At 41.0% G+C, this 17,051-nt stretch overlaps 1 protein-coding gene across 2 annotated transcripts in view; it reads left to right on the forward strand.

The window, feature by feature from the left end:
• Positions 1–455: 455 nt before the first annotated feature.
• The window catches only part of LOC124743690 (ankyrin-3-like), a 42,608-nt gene continuing 26,012 nt past the window's right edge, over positions 456–17,051 (forward strand). Inside the window, exon 1 of one of the 2 annotated variants that reach the window (XM_047248864.1) lies at positions 456–547. The gene's annotated coding sequence lies outside the window, so the exon portion shown is untranslated. Of the gene's footprint in view, positions 582–17,051 lie in introns of both variants that reach the window. The other variant, XM_047248865.1, reaches the window with a different exon arrangement.

Raw genomic sequence — 17,051 nt, forward strand, 5'->3', positions numbered from 1 at the left:
GAAATGAACACCTCGTGGTGGGCAAGTACGTCGCTGCCGGGAAATGGAGTGGAGAGAGGCTGGGAACGAACAGCATCTGATGTGGCACACGTGGCTTTCTGCTAGTCAGAGGCTCCAGCCACTCTGTTCCGCGATCGCTTATCTCAGTCTCTGCAGTTTGGGGCTTCGTGCGATGGTTGAAAGAAGGGACCGTATTTCGCGGTGAAACAGTTTAGAAATACCGAATGCATCACTTTGCATTACGCTGCCAGAATGGCCACTGGGCGACAGAATACGCGATATGAATTCACTTACAGCCTTTGCGTAAGAGCAAGAATTCTTAGTGTTTCGGCTAAGATCACATGGCAGAAATATTTCGAACGTCAGACCTATACAAGGGTTATCGTTGTCGGTGCGGAGGGGGGAGGGGGAAGGAGTGGGGGAGGGAGGGGGTCTCGAGGAAAACTGCGGACAGAGTGGGTGGGAGGCGGCAGCCCAGTCCAGGACAAGAAGCGAGTCCCGCTGGCGACCACCACTGCACTGGCTGCCGCGGCGCCCGACGTGTCTGGTGAGTCTCCACGTACTCCTGCCATCAACGTACGGTAGGTATATACTGTGCGTGTAACTTCCCTCAATTTGACATTCTTGTGTTCTCAGTGTTATCCACACTTAAAAGCGGCGAGTATGAAAGCGGGGGAAAACTAAAGGGAGACTGAGATGTTTTTCACTTTTCCCAACTATTTTCCTCGACCTGTAGCGCGACAGCTCTTATTATGAACTGCTGTATTGTCTCACGTCAGCTATGATCTTTAGTAAATACACCTTCTTACAGCACAATGTAAATAATGGTGCTGCCAGCATTAGTTATTATTGTACGGAGTTGGATGGTTTTGATACAGGTTTTAGAACGAATGTTGCTTTTGATGTATGCTTGTCGGACCTAAAAGACAACTGAAGCAGGCGAGGCTTCCGCAATGAAATTTTCACTGCGCAAAAGAGTGTGACTAATATGAAACTACCTGGCAGACCACTTTCCCGCGAAAGGCAAATGTCCCGAATTCGAGTCTCGGTCCGGCACACGGTTCTGATCTGCCAGGACGTCTCAGGCGACAGTTGCTGGAACACTTTTACAGAGTGGTAATGTATGTAACATCTATCTGCCAGCTGGAAGAAATTCAGATGCTCTGGGTTCATAAATGTTTTTACTAAACTAAGAAAGTTGGATGTTGAATTTATGTAGAGGCTGATTCGAAAAGTTTACTCAGCAACGTTGTGCACAACAGCAGGTGTTCGAAACGACGACTAATTGGAACGCCTGCAGCCTTATCTGTGCAAGTACGTGACATACACGATGCTACATATCCCAGTCACTGGATAGAATGGGGAAACCAATTTGCATGTCTCCTGTGCTCCCCTCATCGGACGCCTCTTAATGTTTTTTATCTCTTGTCATATCAGCAACATTGTCTACATGACACGGTGTCTGTAAAAGTTCAGTTTCGTTAACACATGTTGCAGTAAAATTTATAGTCCATCACTCACGTTGGATGGTGTCACTTTATTTGAACTCACATTTTTGAGAACGTGTGTTTTGGTCCTGTCATTAAATAATTTGTGCAATACTTAATCAGTTTATTACTTCCCATTCGCTCAAGCTCCAAGTCGGTACACACTCACGTTTTATATCAAAGTCTGCACCATTGCTGTAGTTCAAAATCTCACTCTATTTCTGAGACCATATAACTGTTTTATTTCGTACACATCCTCTCTTTGTGTAACGTATACTCGTGTTCTGTAACAACTATTGGTACCTTCTCGTACTTCCCTTGTCTTCATCCGTCTTCTTGGTAATCTTATATCGTTTCCGTCGATACACAGCTGAAATTAAAGTTCTTGGACCTTTTCTCTTTCCTCCTCCTTGTCTTCGGACTTTTCTTCGAAACTAATAGTGTGATCTCCTTTTACATTTTAGTACTGTAATGCGATAGTGCTGCTGTGTTAATATGCTGGGTGCTCAAACTACTTCAACTTCCTGCGTGCTATAGTTCTTTTCCCTCCGACTATTAATTTTCCTACTCATAAAACAAGACTTCCCTTCTGCCCACCTTTACACAGCCACACACCTGGTTCAGCTAACTCGCTTTCGTTTTCACAAAATTTGCACAGGTTAAAATTTTCATATCGCACTAAAGTATTCTCGTTTACGCACAGAGCAATAGGAATCTTATACACACTGCGTTTAATTTAGTTTAAGATCAGTAATACCTACTTGTGTTGGCAACAGGTAATTATTGCATGTCTGAAACCACACTTCAAAGTGGCTAGAAGACGATATAGTATTATGAGGATTAACAACAAGAGTGTGCCCTTTAAGGGACCTCGCGCGACATTTTCTCCCATTCCGAGGCAGTTTCATCCCTGCGACACCCTATGATTTCCGTTATGAAGGTCCGACTCCACCAGTGTAGAAATGATGCCGTTAATGCCACAGCTAATTGTCTGCTCTGTAGAGCTTTGTGGCTCACAGAGTGGAAGAATTTGACAACTTCGCAAAATATACAGCGGGATATTTAATTTTGCTTACCTCTGCAATCGTTCAGTTTCTGAGGTTCGGTAGTGTTTTCTCCATACAGAACTCGTTGCGAAAGGCAAACAGTGCGGCTGGTAAGAAGTTTTGGTCAGTCACACAAATCAGTATTCTATCCGAACCACATTCTCATAGACTTTTGAAAGGAATTGAAGGACTCTAATAGGTCTGTAACTAATTTCGCTTATCTGCATTTTTACAGATCTCTGTTTCCAAACGTCATTGAAGTCTGTCAGCAAGTACGGCCCCAGTCATTGAATGATTACAAACAGACTTAATTATATTCCTATCAACTCTGGACCAGATTAAAATAGAAATAAATCTAATGCGCCTGTACTGGGCTTGTAGCCACTTTGAAGAAGTAACCAGAGTCGCTATGGCAGAGATTGACACGGTAGCGGGTCTGATCCACACGGTAATCAGGTTATGAGGGAGCTATTTATTTTGGTAGGTACCTACTACGACGATGTGGCACTGATAAACTGTTTTTCATAATTCCTTAGTTTCTCGTCGTAATAAATTATGCTTAGTTTTCTCCACACATTCCCCATCCACAAAATTAGTAGGAATCACCTCTTAGCTCAGATACTAAGTACGCACTTGGTTACAGCAGTTATAGCTGTATGGCGCTCTACTTAGCGACTACGATAGGTCGACCATTATCTATAGAAGGCCAGAAAGGGCTGAAAACTGTACTTCTGATTGTAGATAAACTGAGGAATGAATGAGGTAACAAGTCCGCATGAGCGCTTTACATTATGTCCAGAAAACATGTGATCACACTCCCATGCATGTATTGACCTGGTATGTAAGCGTACTTTAGCATTTGTGTGTAGTTGTTGTAGTAATGGTGGTAGTAGTAGTAGTTGTTGTTGTTTATTAGTGGATCACTATTTACAGGCATATCGGACACGTCCTGGTATTACAATCTAGGAACGATAAAATAAGATAATTCACATATAGAGACATTTGTAGGCTTATAGGTCTAGAATGGCAAGAGTGTGACAAATAGTTAGCCGTGGCCTTATAGTAGGAATAAACCTAGCATTTATCGGAGATGGGTGGGGACAATGAAGAGCGAACCATCCACCCTCCCGAATACAAGGCCAGTCAGTTTAAGACAGTGCTACCTCATTCGGTTTATCCCTTGCGTACAGTACTTCAGGCGGCAGGGAACTCGGTTGGAGGGGTAAGCTACTACCTGAAACAGTTTACAACACAATACGAATTCATCAAACACACTCGATGTCTTGAAAAATTACAGAATTATCTGTGTTACATAATAACAAAATTTAAATGTACTTATTACTCTGAGGTCATCTAGCAACATTACTCATGCTTCACAGCAGAGGTTGCTTCGAACTTTACACCGAGACAGGCATTTAGTTAAATTCAAACAGAATGAAATAATTTGTCAAAAAATAAAGGAATCATTAAGTGAAATTAAATGTATATGAAAGGAAGGGGAAACTACAGCCGTAATTCTTCCCGAGGGCATGCAGATTACTGTATGCTTAAATGATGAAGGCGTCCTCTTGGGTGAAATATGCCATAGGTAAAATAGTCCCCCATTCAGATCTCTGGGCGGGGACTACTCAGAAGGACAGCGTTATCAGGAGAAAGAAAACTGCCGTTCTACGGACCGGAGCGTGGAATGTCAGATCCCTTAATCGGGCAGGTAGTTTAGGAAATTTAAAAAGGGAAATTGTTAGGTTAAAGTTAGATATAGTGGGAATTAGTGAGGTTCCGTGGCACGAGGAACAAGAACTCTGGTCAGGTAACTACAGTGTTATCAACGCTAAATAAAATAGTGGTAATGCAGGAGTGGGTTTCATAACGAATAAAAAAAATTGGAGCTCTGGTAAACTACTACAAACAGCATAGTAAACGCATTATTGTGGCAAAGATAGACACGAAGCCCACGCCTAGCTCAGTAGTATAAGTTTGTATGATAACTAGCTCCGCAGATGATGAAGAGATTGATGAAATGTATGATGAGATAAAAGAAATTATTTAGACAGTGAAGGCAGACGAAAATTTTATAGTCATGGGTGACTGGAATTCGATAGTAGGAAAAGGAAGAGAAGGAAACGTAGTAGGTGAATATAGAATAGGGGTAAGGAATGAAAGAGGAAGCCATCTGGTAGAATTTTGCACAGAGCATAACTTAATCATAGCTAACACTTGGTTCAAGAATCATGAAAGAAGGGTGTATACATGGAAGAGGCCTGCAGGTACTGGGAGGTTTCAGATAGGTTATATAACGGTAAGACAGAGATTTAGGAACCAGGTTTTAAATTGTAAGACATTTCCATCGAGCAAATGTGGACGCTGATTACAATCTATTGGTTATGAACTGTAGATTAAAACTGAAGAGACTGCAAAAAGGTGGGAATTTAAGGAGATGGCACCCGCATCATCAGACAGAACCAGAGGTTGCAGAGAGTTTCAGGGAGAGCATTAGGGAACGATTGACAAGAATGGAGGAAAGAAATACAGTAGATGAAGAATGGGTAACTTTGAGAGATGAAATAGTAAAGGCAGCAGAGGATCGAGTAGACCAAAAGACGAGCGCTAGTAGAAACCCTTGGGTAACAGAACAAATATTGAATTTAATTGATGAAAGGAGAAAATATAAAAATGCAGTAAATGAAGCAGGCAAAAAGGAATATAATGTCTCAAAAATGAGATCGACATGAAGTGCAAAATGGCTAAGCAGGGATAGCTGAAGGACAAATGTAAGGATGATGAGACATATATCACTAGGGGTAAGATAGGTACTGCCTATAGGATAATTAAAGACCTTTGGGGGAAAGAGAACCACTTGTATGAATATCAAGAGCTCAGATGGAAACGCAGTTCGAAGCAAAGAAGAGAAAGCAGAAAGTTGGACGGAGTATGTAGAGGGTCTATACAAGGGCGAAATACTTGAGGACAATATTCAGGGAATGGAAGAGCATGTAGACGAAGATGAAATGGGAGATATGATACTACGTGAAGAGTTTGACAGAGCACTGAAATATCTACGTCGAAACAAGGCCCAGGGCGTAGACAAAATTAAATTAGAAGTACTGATAGCCTTGGGAGAACCAGCCCTGACAAAACTCTACCATCTGGTGAGCACGATGTATGACACTGGCGAAATACCCTCAGACTTCAAGAGAATATAATAATTCCAATCCCAAAGAAAACAGGCGTTAAAAGATGTGAAAATTACCGAACTATCAGTTTAATAAGTCACGACTGCAAAGTACTAACAAGAATTCTTTACAGACGGCTGTAAAAACTAGTACAAGTCGACCTCGGAGAAGGTCAGTTTAGATTCCGTAGAAATGTTGCAACATGTGAAGCAATACTGACCCTACACTTATCCTGGAAGATAGATTAAGGAAAGGCAAATCTACGTTTCTAGCATTTGTAGACTTAGAGAATGCTTTTGACAATGTTGATTGCAATATTCTCTTTCAAATACTGAAGGGGGCAGTTGTAGAATAGCGAAAGGCTATTTACAATTGGTACAGAAACCAAATGGCAGTTGTAAGAGTTGAGGGCCATGAAAGGGAAGCAGTGGTTGGGAAGGGAGTGAGACAGGGTTGTAGCCTATCCCCGATGTTATTCAACCTGTATATTGAGCAAGCAATTTTGCGTAATCTCCTTCGGAAACTTAGTGTTCAGTTCTATTCCTTTACTTAAAATTATGCTTATTTTTTCTTGCTAAAGTAAGTTCCGTCTTCATCTTGTTCCAGCTCTTCGGACAGTAAAAGCGAATGTCATCTATCATGTGTACAACTTGTTTGTAAATGTACACACACGGTGCACTTAAGACCTCAGTGTTTTGAACAGATCTTTGCAATCACGTCCAGTTCTACGCTTGGTTACTTATGATATGACACTTTTCTGCAGTTTTGAAAATTGTGTTCGTGTTTTGTACATTTGATTCCCAGAAGAGAATATTATAATCAAGATTTGAGCGTACATATGAACAGTATGTAACTACAAGATGCTGGCTGTTATACACTGATGAAGAAACTGGTAGCGTGCAGGGCTCCCTCGACTGCGCAGAAGTGCCGCAACACGACGTGCCACAGACTCGACTAATGTCTGAAGTAATGCTGAAGGGGATAGGCACCATGAATCCTGTAGGGCTGTCCATAACTCCGTAGGAGTACGAGAGTGTGGTGATCTCTTCTAAACAGCACGTTGCAAGGCATCCCAGATATGCTCAATAATGTTCATATCTAGAATTGTCCTGCTGAAATAGGCCAACCCCGTAGGAATGCACAACGGACGTGAATCGGTGGAGGTGAGCAGACAGGATTCTTACGCACACGTCACCTGTTAGTGTCGGATGTAGATATATGTGGGGTTCCATATCACTCCAACTGAACATGACCCACACTATTACAGAGCCTGAACGAGCTATAACAGTCCCCTGCTGAAATGCCGGGTCCATGGATTCATGATCTTGTCTCCATAATCGTACTCGTCCGTCCGCTCGATATAATCTGAAACGAGACCCACCCGACCAGGCTACAAGTTTCCAGTCGTCAGTAACACAATTTCGGTATTGAGAGGTCCAGGCGAGACGAAAATCTTTGTGTTGTGCAGTCATCAAGGTTACACAAGCGAGCCTTCGGCTCAGAAAGGCCGTATCAATCACGTTTCGTTGAATGGTTCGCTCACTGACACTTGCATTGAAATCTGCAGAAATTTGGGGAATGGTTGCAGTTCTGTCAAGATGAACGATTCTATTCAGTCATCATTGGTCCCATTCTTCCAGGATCTTGTTCCGGCCGCAGTGATGTAGCATATTTGATGTTTTACTGGTCTCCCGGTATTCACGGTAGGCTCGTGAAATCGTCGTACTGGAAAACCCCCACTTCATCGCTGCCTCGGAGATGCTGTGTCCATCCCTCGTGCGCCGACTGTAACTTCACGTTCAAACTCACTTGAATCTTGATGAAGTGCCATTGTAGCATTAGTAACCGATGTAGAAATTCCGTCAGACACTTGTTGTCTTATGTAGGCGTTGACGACCACAGCTCTGTATTCTGCCTTTTTGAAGTATGTCTGTATTGGATTACATATGCCTATACCAGTTTCTTTGGTGCTTCAGTGTATAATGACGGCGGGTCTCTAAGGGAATAGGATGCTGAATACATCACGTAGCAAGTACCTTTCGCTGTTCAACTGAGATTCAGTATTTATCCCTAGAAGCTCTTCATTTGCTACATTGTCTATAGAGGTGCCACTACATTTAAATGAATAGGATCACTTTCCCTTTTCAAACTGAAATTCATGACGTTTGTTCTCTTTATGTTAAATGTCACATTATTACTTATTTTCCGATTGTAAAACTCCTTAAGGGCCTTGTTTGCTCCCCCTACAAGGAGTTCCCTAGTTTTCTCAGAGTTCAGCAAAGATATTATTTCTCCATGACTGTCACTAGTGGGAGAGCCTTAGATGTATATCAGGAAGAGTATTGTTACTAAAATGCTACCCTCAGACACTCTTGTATTAATATGTTTTGACTCTGATAAATGCTTTACTAAGACCTTAGGCTTATTTGAGGTATGTGTTATCTGTATGATTTTTACCCTGTGTGATAGGTATGGTCAGAACCAGTCACTAGCTACTGCTCTTATCACTAATGTTTCTAACTTATTTAGCAGAATGTTATGGTCAACAGTATCACAAGCAAACGAATCATCTAAAAACTACGTGTGACACACTTATCTTTGTCAAGAGCATTAAGTTATCAGAATGAGATTTTCACTCTGCAGCGGAGTGTGCGCTGATATGAAACTTCCTGGCAGATTAAAACTGTGTGCCCGACCGAGACTCGAACTCGGGACCCGAGTTCGAGTCTCGGTCGGGCACACAGTTTTAATCTGCCAGGAAGTTTCAGCATTAAGTTATGATTACACTATGGCTCATTCTATACTCCTACTACTTCTAGAGTCAAACAATTATTCACTTAAAATGTATTTATTCAAGTAACTCATTAATCTTTCATAAATGTTCATATTTTCCAGAATGGTCATAACAGGGTAATGGGCCACTAATTTTCTATACTGTCTGCTTACCTCTCTTTAGCAGGGGTGCAAATCTTGCCTGTTTTAAATATTCTGGAAATTTCCCTGATGTCAAGAACTCGTCTGTCGTGTGTATTAAGGGAGCATGTATACTCTCTATGCAGTGTTTCAGTACACACATTGTTACTTCATCTAATCCTTTTGACATTTCATATTTCAGTTTTGCATAGTTTTACTAGCTTCTTGGTCTGTTGTTCTAGCAACAAAAGTGTACTTATGACTTTTTGCCACAGTTAGCAACGTTTTTAAATCTTTCGCCACTTGCGATAAAGATTTAATAATTGTGGCTCATTATGACTGTTTTTAATGTAACTGAGGTACAGAAGCATTTGGAAAGATTTCTTAAGAACTGCTGTTATCCATTTATTTTTGTGAAACATTTTTAGTGATTTGCGTGCTTTTCAAAAGGTCTTTTGAAAATTCAATTTAAATAATGTTGAGAATATAGACGATTTTACATTTACATTCGTTTCTCATTACAATTCATCCCATGTTTGGTTTGCTGGTTCTTTTGGAAAATCTTGTACTTTGATTTCTGATAAATATGTTTCATAAGTTTGCAGTTTAGGGAATTTTCCATACCCGATTTTACTGTTGTTTGACAGAAACGCTCTGATAATCTAAGATCTAGTACAGCTATTTCACACTTTTCTCTGTCTATACTTTTGGCCACATGGTCAATCACTGATGCCTTTGTTGTAGTAGCCATTGTTGTACTATTGACCAACTGGGATATCCCAAAACCCTGAAGGATATTTGTGGGGATGATACTAGTTTCTTTTGTGATACTCATCTTCATGTTTATGTCTTCGCACAACAATATGTAGACTATTCTACTTGAGATTTTAGTTGGTACTTCTGTTAATTTATTGAGGAAAATGTCCACACTATCACCAGGAGATCGAGATAAACACATACATATTGATTAATTTCTTCGCCATTAAATAGCCGATGTAGCAGAGTTTTTCTGTATTTATCGTGCTAAGCTCATATCTTGCTTCGAATTCTGATCCTTTTCTGAAATAAATACATGACCGTCCGCCATATGAAGTAGTAGTCATACAATAAGAGTCTCATCCAACGAAAATACTGCATGTTCTATATCTGTGACTCTACACAAATGCTCAGTGACGCCCCTGGCAGCTGAGTGGTCAGCACGACAGACTGTCAATCCAAAGAGCCCGGGTTCTATTCCCAGCTGGGTCGGACTTTTCTAGTCATCATTTCATATACTTCGACGACATTTCAGGACTATTGTTACACATTTATTAATGCTCATTTTACACCCTATTTTCAAGACTGTATCCATTATGTTCAACTGATCTTTCAAATCATTTGCTATTTATGACATAATTACAGTTTCGTCAGATAACCTTAAATTTTACAATTCCTCTCCCTTAGTTTCTTATTTCCTTGCTCAATTTGTCCTTGGTTTCTTCGCAAGACACTCAATGTGCAGATTCAATTGCGTACGCTAAAGGCTTCAAAGCTATCGTTTCATGTCCTTATAACTGCAGTTCAATTTCTGTACAAGGTGTAGATAACGTTCCATTTCCTGTTTTTTACTTCTAATACAATACAATTAGAAGTAATTCTAATACAATTAGACCCCCCCTCCATGAACCATGGACCTTGCCGTTGGTGGGGAGGCTTGCGTGCCTCAGTGATACAGATAGTCGTACCATAGGTGCAACCACAATGGAGGGATATCTGTTGAGAGGCAAGACAAACGCGTGGTTCCTGAAGAGGGGCAGCAGCCTTTTCAGTAGTTGCAGGGGCAACAGTCTGGATGATTGACTAATCTGGCCATGTAACACTAAAAAAAAAAAAAAAGAAAAAAAGAAAACAGCCTTGCTGTGCTGGAATTGCAAACGATTGAGAGCAAGGGGAAACTACAGCCGTAATTTTTCCTGAGGGGATGCAGCTTTACTGTATGGTTAATGATGATAGCGTCCTCTTGGGTAAAATATTTCAGAGGTAAAATAGTCCCCCATTCAGATCTCCGGGCGGGGACTACTCAAGAGGACGTCATTATCAGGGAAAAGAAAACTGGCGTTCTATGGATCGGAGCGTGGAATGTCAGATCCCTTAATCGGGCAGGTATGTTTGAAAATTAAAAAAGGGAAATGGATAGGTTAAAGTTAGATATAGTGGGAATTAGAGAAGTTCGGTGGCGGGAGGAACAAGACTTTTGGTCACGCGAATACAGGGTTATAAATACTAAGTCAAATAGGGGTAATGCAGGAGTAGGTTTAATAATGAATAAAAATAGGAATGTGGGTAAGCTATTACAAACAGCATAGTGAACGCATTATTGTGACCAAGATAGACTCGAAGCCCACGCCTACTACAGTAGTACAAGTTTATATGCCAACTACCTCTTCAGACGACGAAGAACGCGAAGAAATGTATGACGAAATAAAAGAAATTATTCAGATAGTGAAGGGAGACGAAAATTTAATAGTCATGGGTGACTGGAATACGGTAGTAGGAAAAGGGAGAGAAGGAAACGTAGTAGGTGAATATGGATTGTGCCTAATAAATGAAAGAGGAAGCCACCTGGTAGAATTTGGCACAGAGCACAACTTAATCATAGCTAACACTTGGTTCAAGAATCATATGAGAAGATTTATACATGGAAGAAGCCTGGAGATACTGGCATATTTCAGATTGATAATATTAAGGTAAAACGGAGATTTAGGAACCAGGTTTAAGTTGTAAGACATTTACAGGGGCAGATGTAGACTCTGACCACAATCTATTGGTTATAAACTGTAGATTAAAACTGAAGAAACTGCAAAAATGTGGGAATTTAAGGAGATGGGACCCGCATAATCAGACAGAACCAGAGGTTGCAGAGAGTTTCAGGGAGAGCATTAGGGAACGATTGACAAGAATGGAGGAAAGAAATACAGTAGATGAAGAACGGGTAACTTTGAGAGATGAAATAGTAAAGGCAGCAGAGGATCGAGTAGACCAAAAGACGAGCGCTAGTATAAACCCTCGGGTAACAGAACGAATATTGAATTTAATTGATGAAAGGAGAGAATATAAAAATGCAGTAAATGAAGCAGGCAAAAAGGAATATAATGTCTCAAAAATGAGATCGACAAGAAGTGCAAAATGGCTAAGCATGGATAGCTAGAGGACAAATGTAATGATTTAGAGACATATATCACTAGGGGTAAGATAGGTACTGCCTATAGGATAATTAAAGAGACCTTTGGAGGAAAGAGAACCACTTGTATGAATATCAAGAGCTCAGATGGAAACCCAGATGTAAGCAAAGAATGGAATGCAGAATGGTGGAAGGAGTGTACAGAGGGTCTATACAAGAGTGATGTACTTGAGGACAATATTCAGGGAATGGAAGAGGATGTAGATGAAGATGAAGATGAAATGGGAGATATGATACTGCGTGAAGAGTTTGACAGAGCACTGAAAGACCTGAGTCGAAACAAGGTCCCAGGAGTAGACAACATTCCATTAGAACTACTGACGGCCTTGGGAGAGCCAGTCCTGACAAAACTCTACCATCTGTTGAGCAAGATGTATGAGGCAGGCGAAATTCCCTCAGACTTCAAGAAGAATATAATAATTCCAATCCCAAAGAAAGCAGGTGTTGACAGACGTGAAAATTACCGAACTGTCAGTTTAATAAGTCACAGCTGCAAAATACTAACGGAAATTCTTTACAGACGAATGGGAAAACTAGTAGAAGCTGACCTCGGGGAAGATCAGTTTCGATTCCGTAAAAATATTGGAAGACGTGTGGCAATACTGACCCTACGACTTATATTAGAAGCTAGATTAAGGAAAGGCAAACCTACGTTTCTAGCATTTGTAGACTTAGAGAAAGCTTTTGACAATGTTGACTGGAATACTCTCTTTAAAATTCTGAAGGTGGCAGGAGTAAAATATAGGGAGCGAAAGGCTATTTACAATTTGTATAGAAACCAAATGGCAGTTATAAGAGTTGAGGGACATGAAAGTTGGGAAGGGAGTGAGACAGAGTTGTAGCCTCTCCCCGATGTTATTGAATTTGTATATTGAGCAAGCTGTGAAGGAAACAACAGAAGAATTCGGAGTAGGTATTAAAATCCATAGAGAAGAAATAAAAACTTTGAGGTCGCCGATGACATTGTAATTCTGTCAGAGACAGCAAAGGACTTGGAACAGCAGTTGAACGGAATGGGCAGTGTCTTGAGAGGAGGATATAAGAAGAACATCAACAAAAGCAAAACGCGGATAATGGAGTGTAGTCGAATGAAGCTGGGTGATGCTGAGGGAATTAGTTTAGGAAGTGAGTCACTGAAAGTAGTAAAGGAGTTTTGCTATTTGGGGAGCAAAATAACTGATTATGGTCGAAGTAGAGAGGATATAAAATGTAGACTGGCAATGGGAAGGAAAGCGTTTCTGGAGAAGAGAAATTTGTTAACATTGAGTATAGATTTAAGTGTCAGGAAGTCGTTTCTGAAAGTATTTGTATGGAGTGTAGCCATGTATGGAAGTGAAACATGGACGATAAATAGTTTGGACAAGAAGAGAACAGAAGCTTTCGAAATGTGGTGCTACAGAATAATGCTGAAAATTAGGTGGGTAGATCACATAACTAATGAGGAGGTGTTGGATAGGATTGGGGAGAAGAGAAGTTTGTGGCACAACTTGACTAGAAGAAGGGATCGGTTGGTAGGACATGTTCTGAGGCATCAAGGGATCACCAATTTAGTATTGGAGGGCAGCGTGGAGGGTAAAAATCGTAGATGGAGACCAAGAGATGAATAAACTAAGCAGATTCAGAAGGATGTAGGCTGCAGTAGGTACTGGGAGATGAAGCAGCTTGCACGGTATAGAGTAGTGTGGACAGCTGAATCAAACCAGTCTCAGGACTGAAGACCACAACAACAACAACAATACAATCAGAAACTGAGAAGAGACAATTCCAAATCTAGGAACGCTTCGCTCCTGAAATGACATACGGTACAGTGCTTCTAGAAGAGGAGAAAATTCTTTCGCATACTCTAAATAGAAACAGATTGACATTCTGTCAGATCCAGTGGCTATTCCTCTGTAGAGTGATTTCAGTAGTTTTTGTGCCCAGTCGACGTTTATTTCGGCAAATGTCATTCAGGCGATCTCTTGACGAATTAAATAAGGAACCACTGTAAGATCTTCCTCAGAGAAACAATTTTGGAAAAAAGTGTAGTATGTCGGTTATCCCTGTCATCCTCCATTTCGATGCCGTAAAGTGGGGACTTATCACTTCAATATTTTGACTGACCTAATAGAAGGATAAAACCACTCAGCATTTTATTTGAAGTCAGCAGACGTAATGTATCTTTCCAATTCGTTGAATCTTCTTATTTTCTTTTGTCCACAGGACTTGCAGAGCAGTAGAATTGAGTTCCTTCATTAAATAATTTATTTATCCTATTTTAGAGTTCTGTACTGTGAGTAGAAAACTTCGTATTGCGCTATTGTCAAAAGACTTCGCGAATTTACATATAACAAAACTTTCGTTTCGGTGTTCAAAGGAGATAAATCCTAAGCTGTACATTTTATTTGCAAATGAGTCTCTTCCCTACCTTCTGGCAGCGGTGTCTGGACGTCGCAAGGCCGGAATATCTGACCTGCACTGCGGGCTGACTACTCGCCTTTATGTGTCACAGAGGTTGGTCGCACACGTGTTTTAATGCGCCGTTACGCAGATAAGAAATAATCCATTTGCCTAACAATTTATAGGATGTTTATAGCATGTATTGAGAAATGGACTGAACAATCAAAACCGTAGGGCTAATAAAGTTGACTAATACAATCGAATTACAGTTCATCATTCATAAATATTTATTGATATTACAGAAATGTCTGTGAATGGTGATCTCACTTCATTGTGGATTCAAAGCAAAGTCATTAACAAATAATCATAAATAAAGTGCAGAAGTACAGCGTAAAAGCAGAACATATGCTTGCAGATTTCTTTTTTTCTCAAAGCAGTAATTATCGAAACTGTGTGCAAACATTTCAAAAAATTTTGATCCTTCACACGATGCAAAACATCGTTCACTGCTCACATGCAACCAATAACACAGCTGTAGCAAAATTATCTACAGGGTCAGAATTATTCAACTGTATGAGAAAAATCGCGAATTAGTCACAAGCTGTCGGGCGTGCAGCATGTGAATATCACTACTGATATTCGTCCATGGGTTATGAGACGTTCGATATGCCTGCCATCATTGGTGATGATGTGGCGCAGACGAATAGGGAAATTCTGCATGGCCCGCTGAAGTCTCGGAACGTCGATGCTGTCGATGACCTGCTGAATGGCTGTCTTCATTTAAGCAGTGGTCTTGGGGTTACTGCTGTACACCTTGTCTTTAATATACCCGCACAATGAGGAGTCCCATGTGATCAGGTCCGGAGAATATGGCAGCCAATAGAGACCCTTGAGACCCCAGAGCCAGAATGCGGTCCCCAAAGCGCTTCTCCAGGACATCAGACACTCTCCTGCTTCGATGGTATCGAGCTCTGCCTTGCATGAATCACATCTTGTCGAAATCAGGGTGTCTTTGGATAATGGGGATGAAATCGTTTTCCAAACCCTGCACGTACCGTTCGGTAGTCACCGTGCCATCGACGAGTATCGCACCGATTATTACGTGACCCGTTGAGGGTGGAGAGATTTCTCGACTGCGGAGTGCGGATTCTCAGTCCCCCAAATGCGCTTGTTTTGCTTATCGACGAATCTACGCAAATTAAAGTGGGCTTCGTCGCTAAAGCAAACCAAACGCATGCGGATATTAATTCCCATCATGGCCCGTGGCTAACCATGCAGTTTTAACGTCCTAAAGCAAACCGTTGGCAAGTTATGGCGATTTTATTGCCGGCCGCGGCGGTCTAGCGGTTCTAGGCGCTCAGTCCGCAGCCGCGCGACTGCTACGGTCGCAGGTTCGAATCCTGCCTCGGGCATGGATGTGTGTGATGTCCTTAGGTTAGTTAGGTTTCAGTAGTTCTAAGTTCTAGGGGACTGATGACCACAGATGTTAAGTCCCATAGTGCTCAGAACCATTTGAACCATTTGAGAGACAGTATGTGCCATAAACAATAATTGAAGTGAAATTAATTTTTTTTTGCGATTTTATTCATTCATTTCAATAATATTGCAAGTTCGTTTCTGCCTTGGTTCTCACTAGTACGAAGCTAGAGGTCCAACAAGTGTTCCAAAATAAATCATCGAAACTGTATTTATAGTATTCGAAATCCTGCAGGAAGCGTGGGGCAGAGCTCAGTAAATTAATTGGAGTCCAGCGCTCTGCACCCAGAAAGAGTTTGCGTTAACTCGCCGACTAGACCTCTCTACAGCTTTACCTCTCGTGAGATCACCGGAATGACCCTCCGAGACAGAAAGCTGCCGAAACTCGAACGACGGAACACCAAGTACCGAATGAACCGAAAGACGCAAAGAGAACACGCGCAGTGATCCACGCCCTTCCACATTCTCTGTGGCATCGCCCAACACTGACTCGGTGTTGACCCTCAGAAATATTCATATTTAAGGCTGTCCCACATGTGTACTTTACATTAAATTCAAAATAGTTAAATTCAAAATAATCTTAGTCGTCACGGACATTTTGTGGCCACTCGAAGCATGAGCAGTGTGATATTACATAAGATATTAACAAAAACGTAAATCACATTCAAGTTAGTCGTTCTGTGCACACACGAAATATGCTACTTAGAGATATACGATTAACGTGTCGCTAATGTAAGAGGAGTGCCCATCCGCCATCTGTTCATAAAGTGGAGCTTTTCCTTTTTTATTTACAATTTTCACTAATGCCCATTTCCATTAATCAGTAAACCTTGGATTAAATAGCATTCAACATCAGCTACAGTAATCATCATCGATTATGATTACGTTTGAATCTAAATATCTCAACCTTCCCCTTATTAGGTGCAACTGTGGCAAGTTCAGAGTATTGGCACATTTAATAAACCGTAATGCTACAAAACAGAGCAAGTTGCGTAAATGAAATCTGGTTTTTGTAGTGTTTAGCTTCGATGTGACACCTCATATGCTGCTACAGCTCGAAGAGCGTGTTAGTTGTTAATTGTCAGTGGTCTCTGACAATATCCGTAATCAAAAGCTTCGTAAATGTTGTAATAATTGTCACAAAATTGTGATCAATGTTGCGGTGCGCTCATTTCTTCACCAATATCTCTGTGATATCTTCGGTTTCATGATAGATTGCCCCCATTCGAGTCAGCACTCAGTTGCCACCATATACAGGGTATATCAAAAATATTTATCCTATTTGACACGTCTATATTTCTGTAACTAATAAACTTACACAATGACTTTTGTGTTTTGATTAACGGAAAACTCAAAA

The sequence above is a fragment of the Schistocerca piceifrons genome, unplaced genomic scaffold, assembly GCF_021461385.2.
Source record: "Schistocerca piceifrons isolate TAMUIC-IGC-003096 unplaced genomic scaffold, iqSchPice1.1 HiC_scaffold_2510, whole genome shotgun sequence".
NCBI lineage: Eukaryota > Metazoa > Arthropoda > Insecta > Orthoptera > Acrididae > Schistocerca > Schistocerca piceifrons.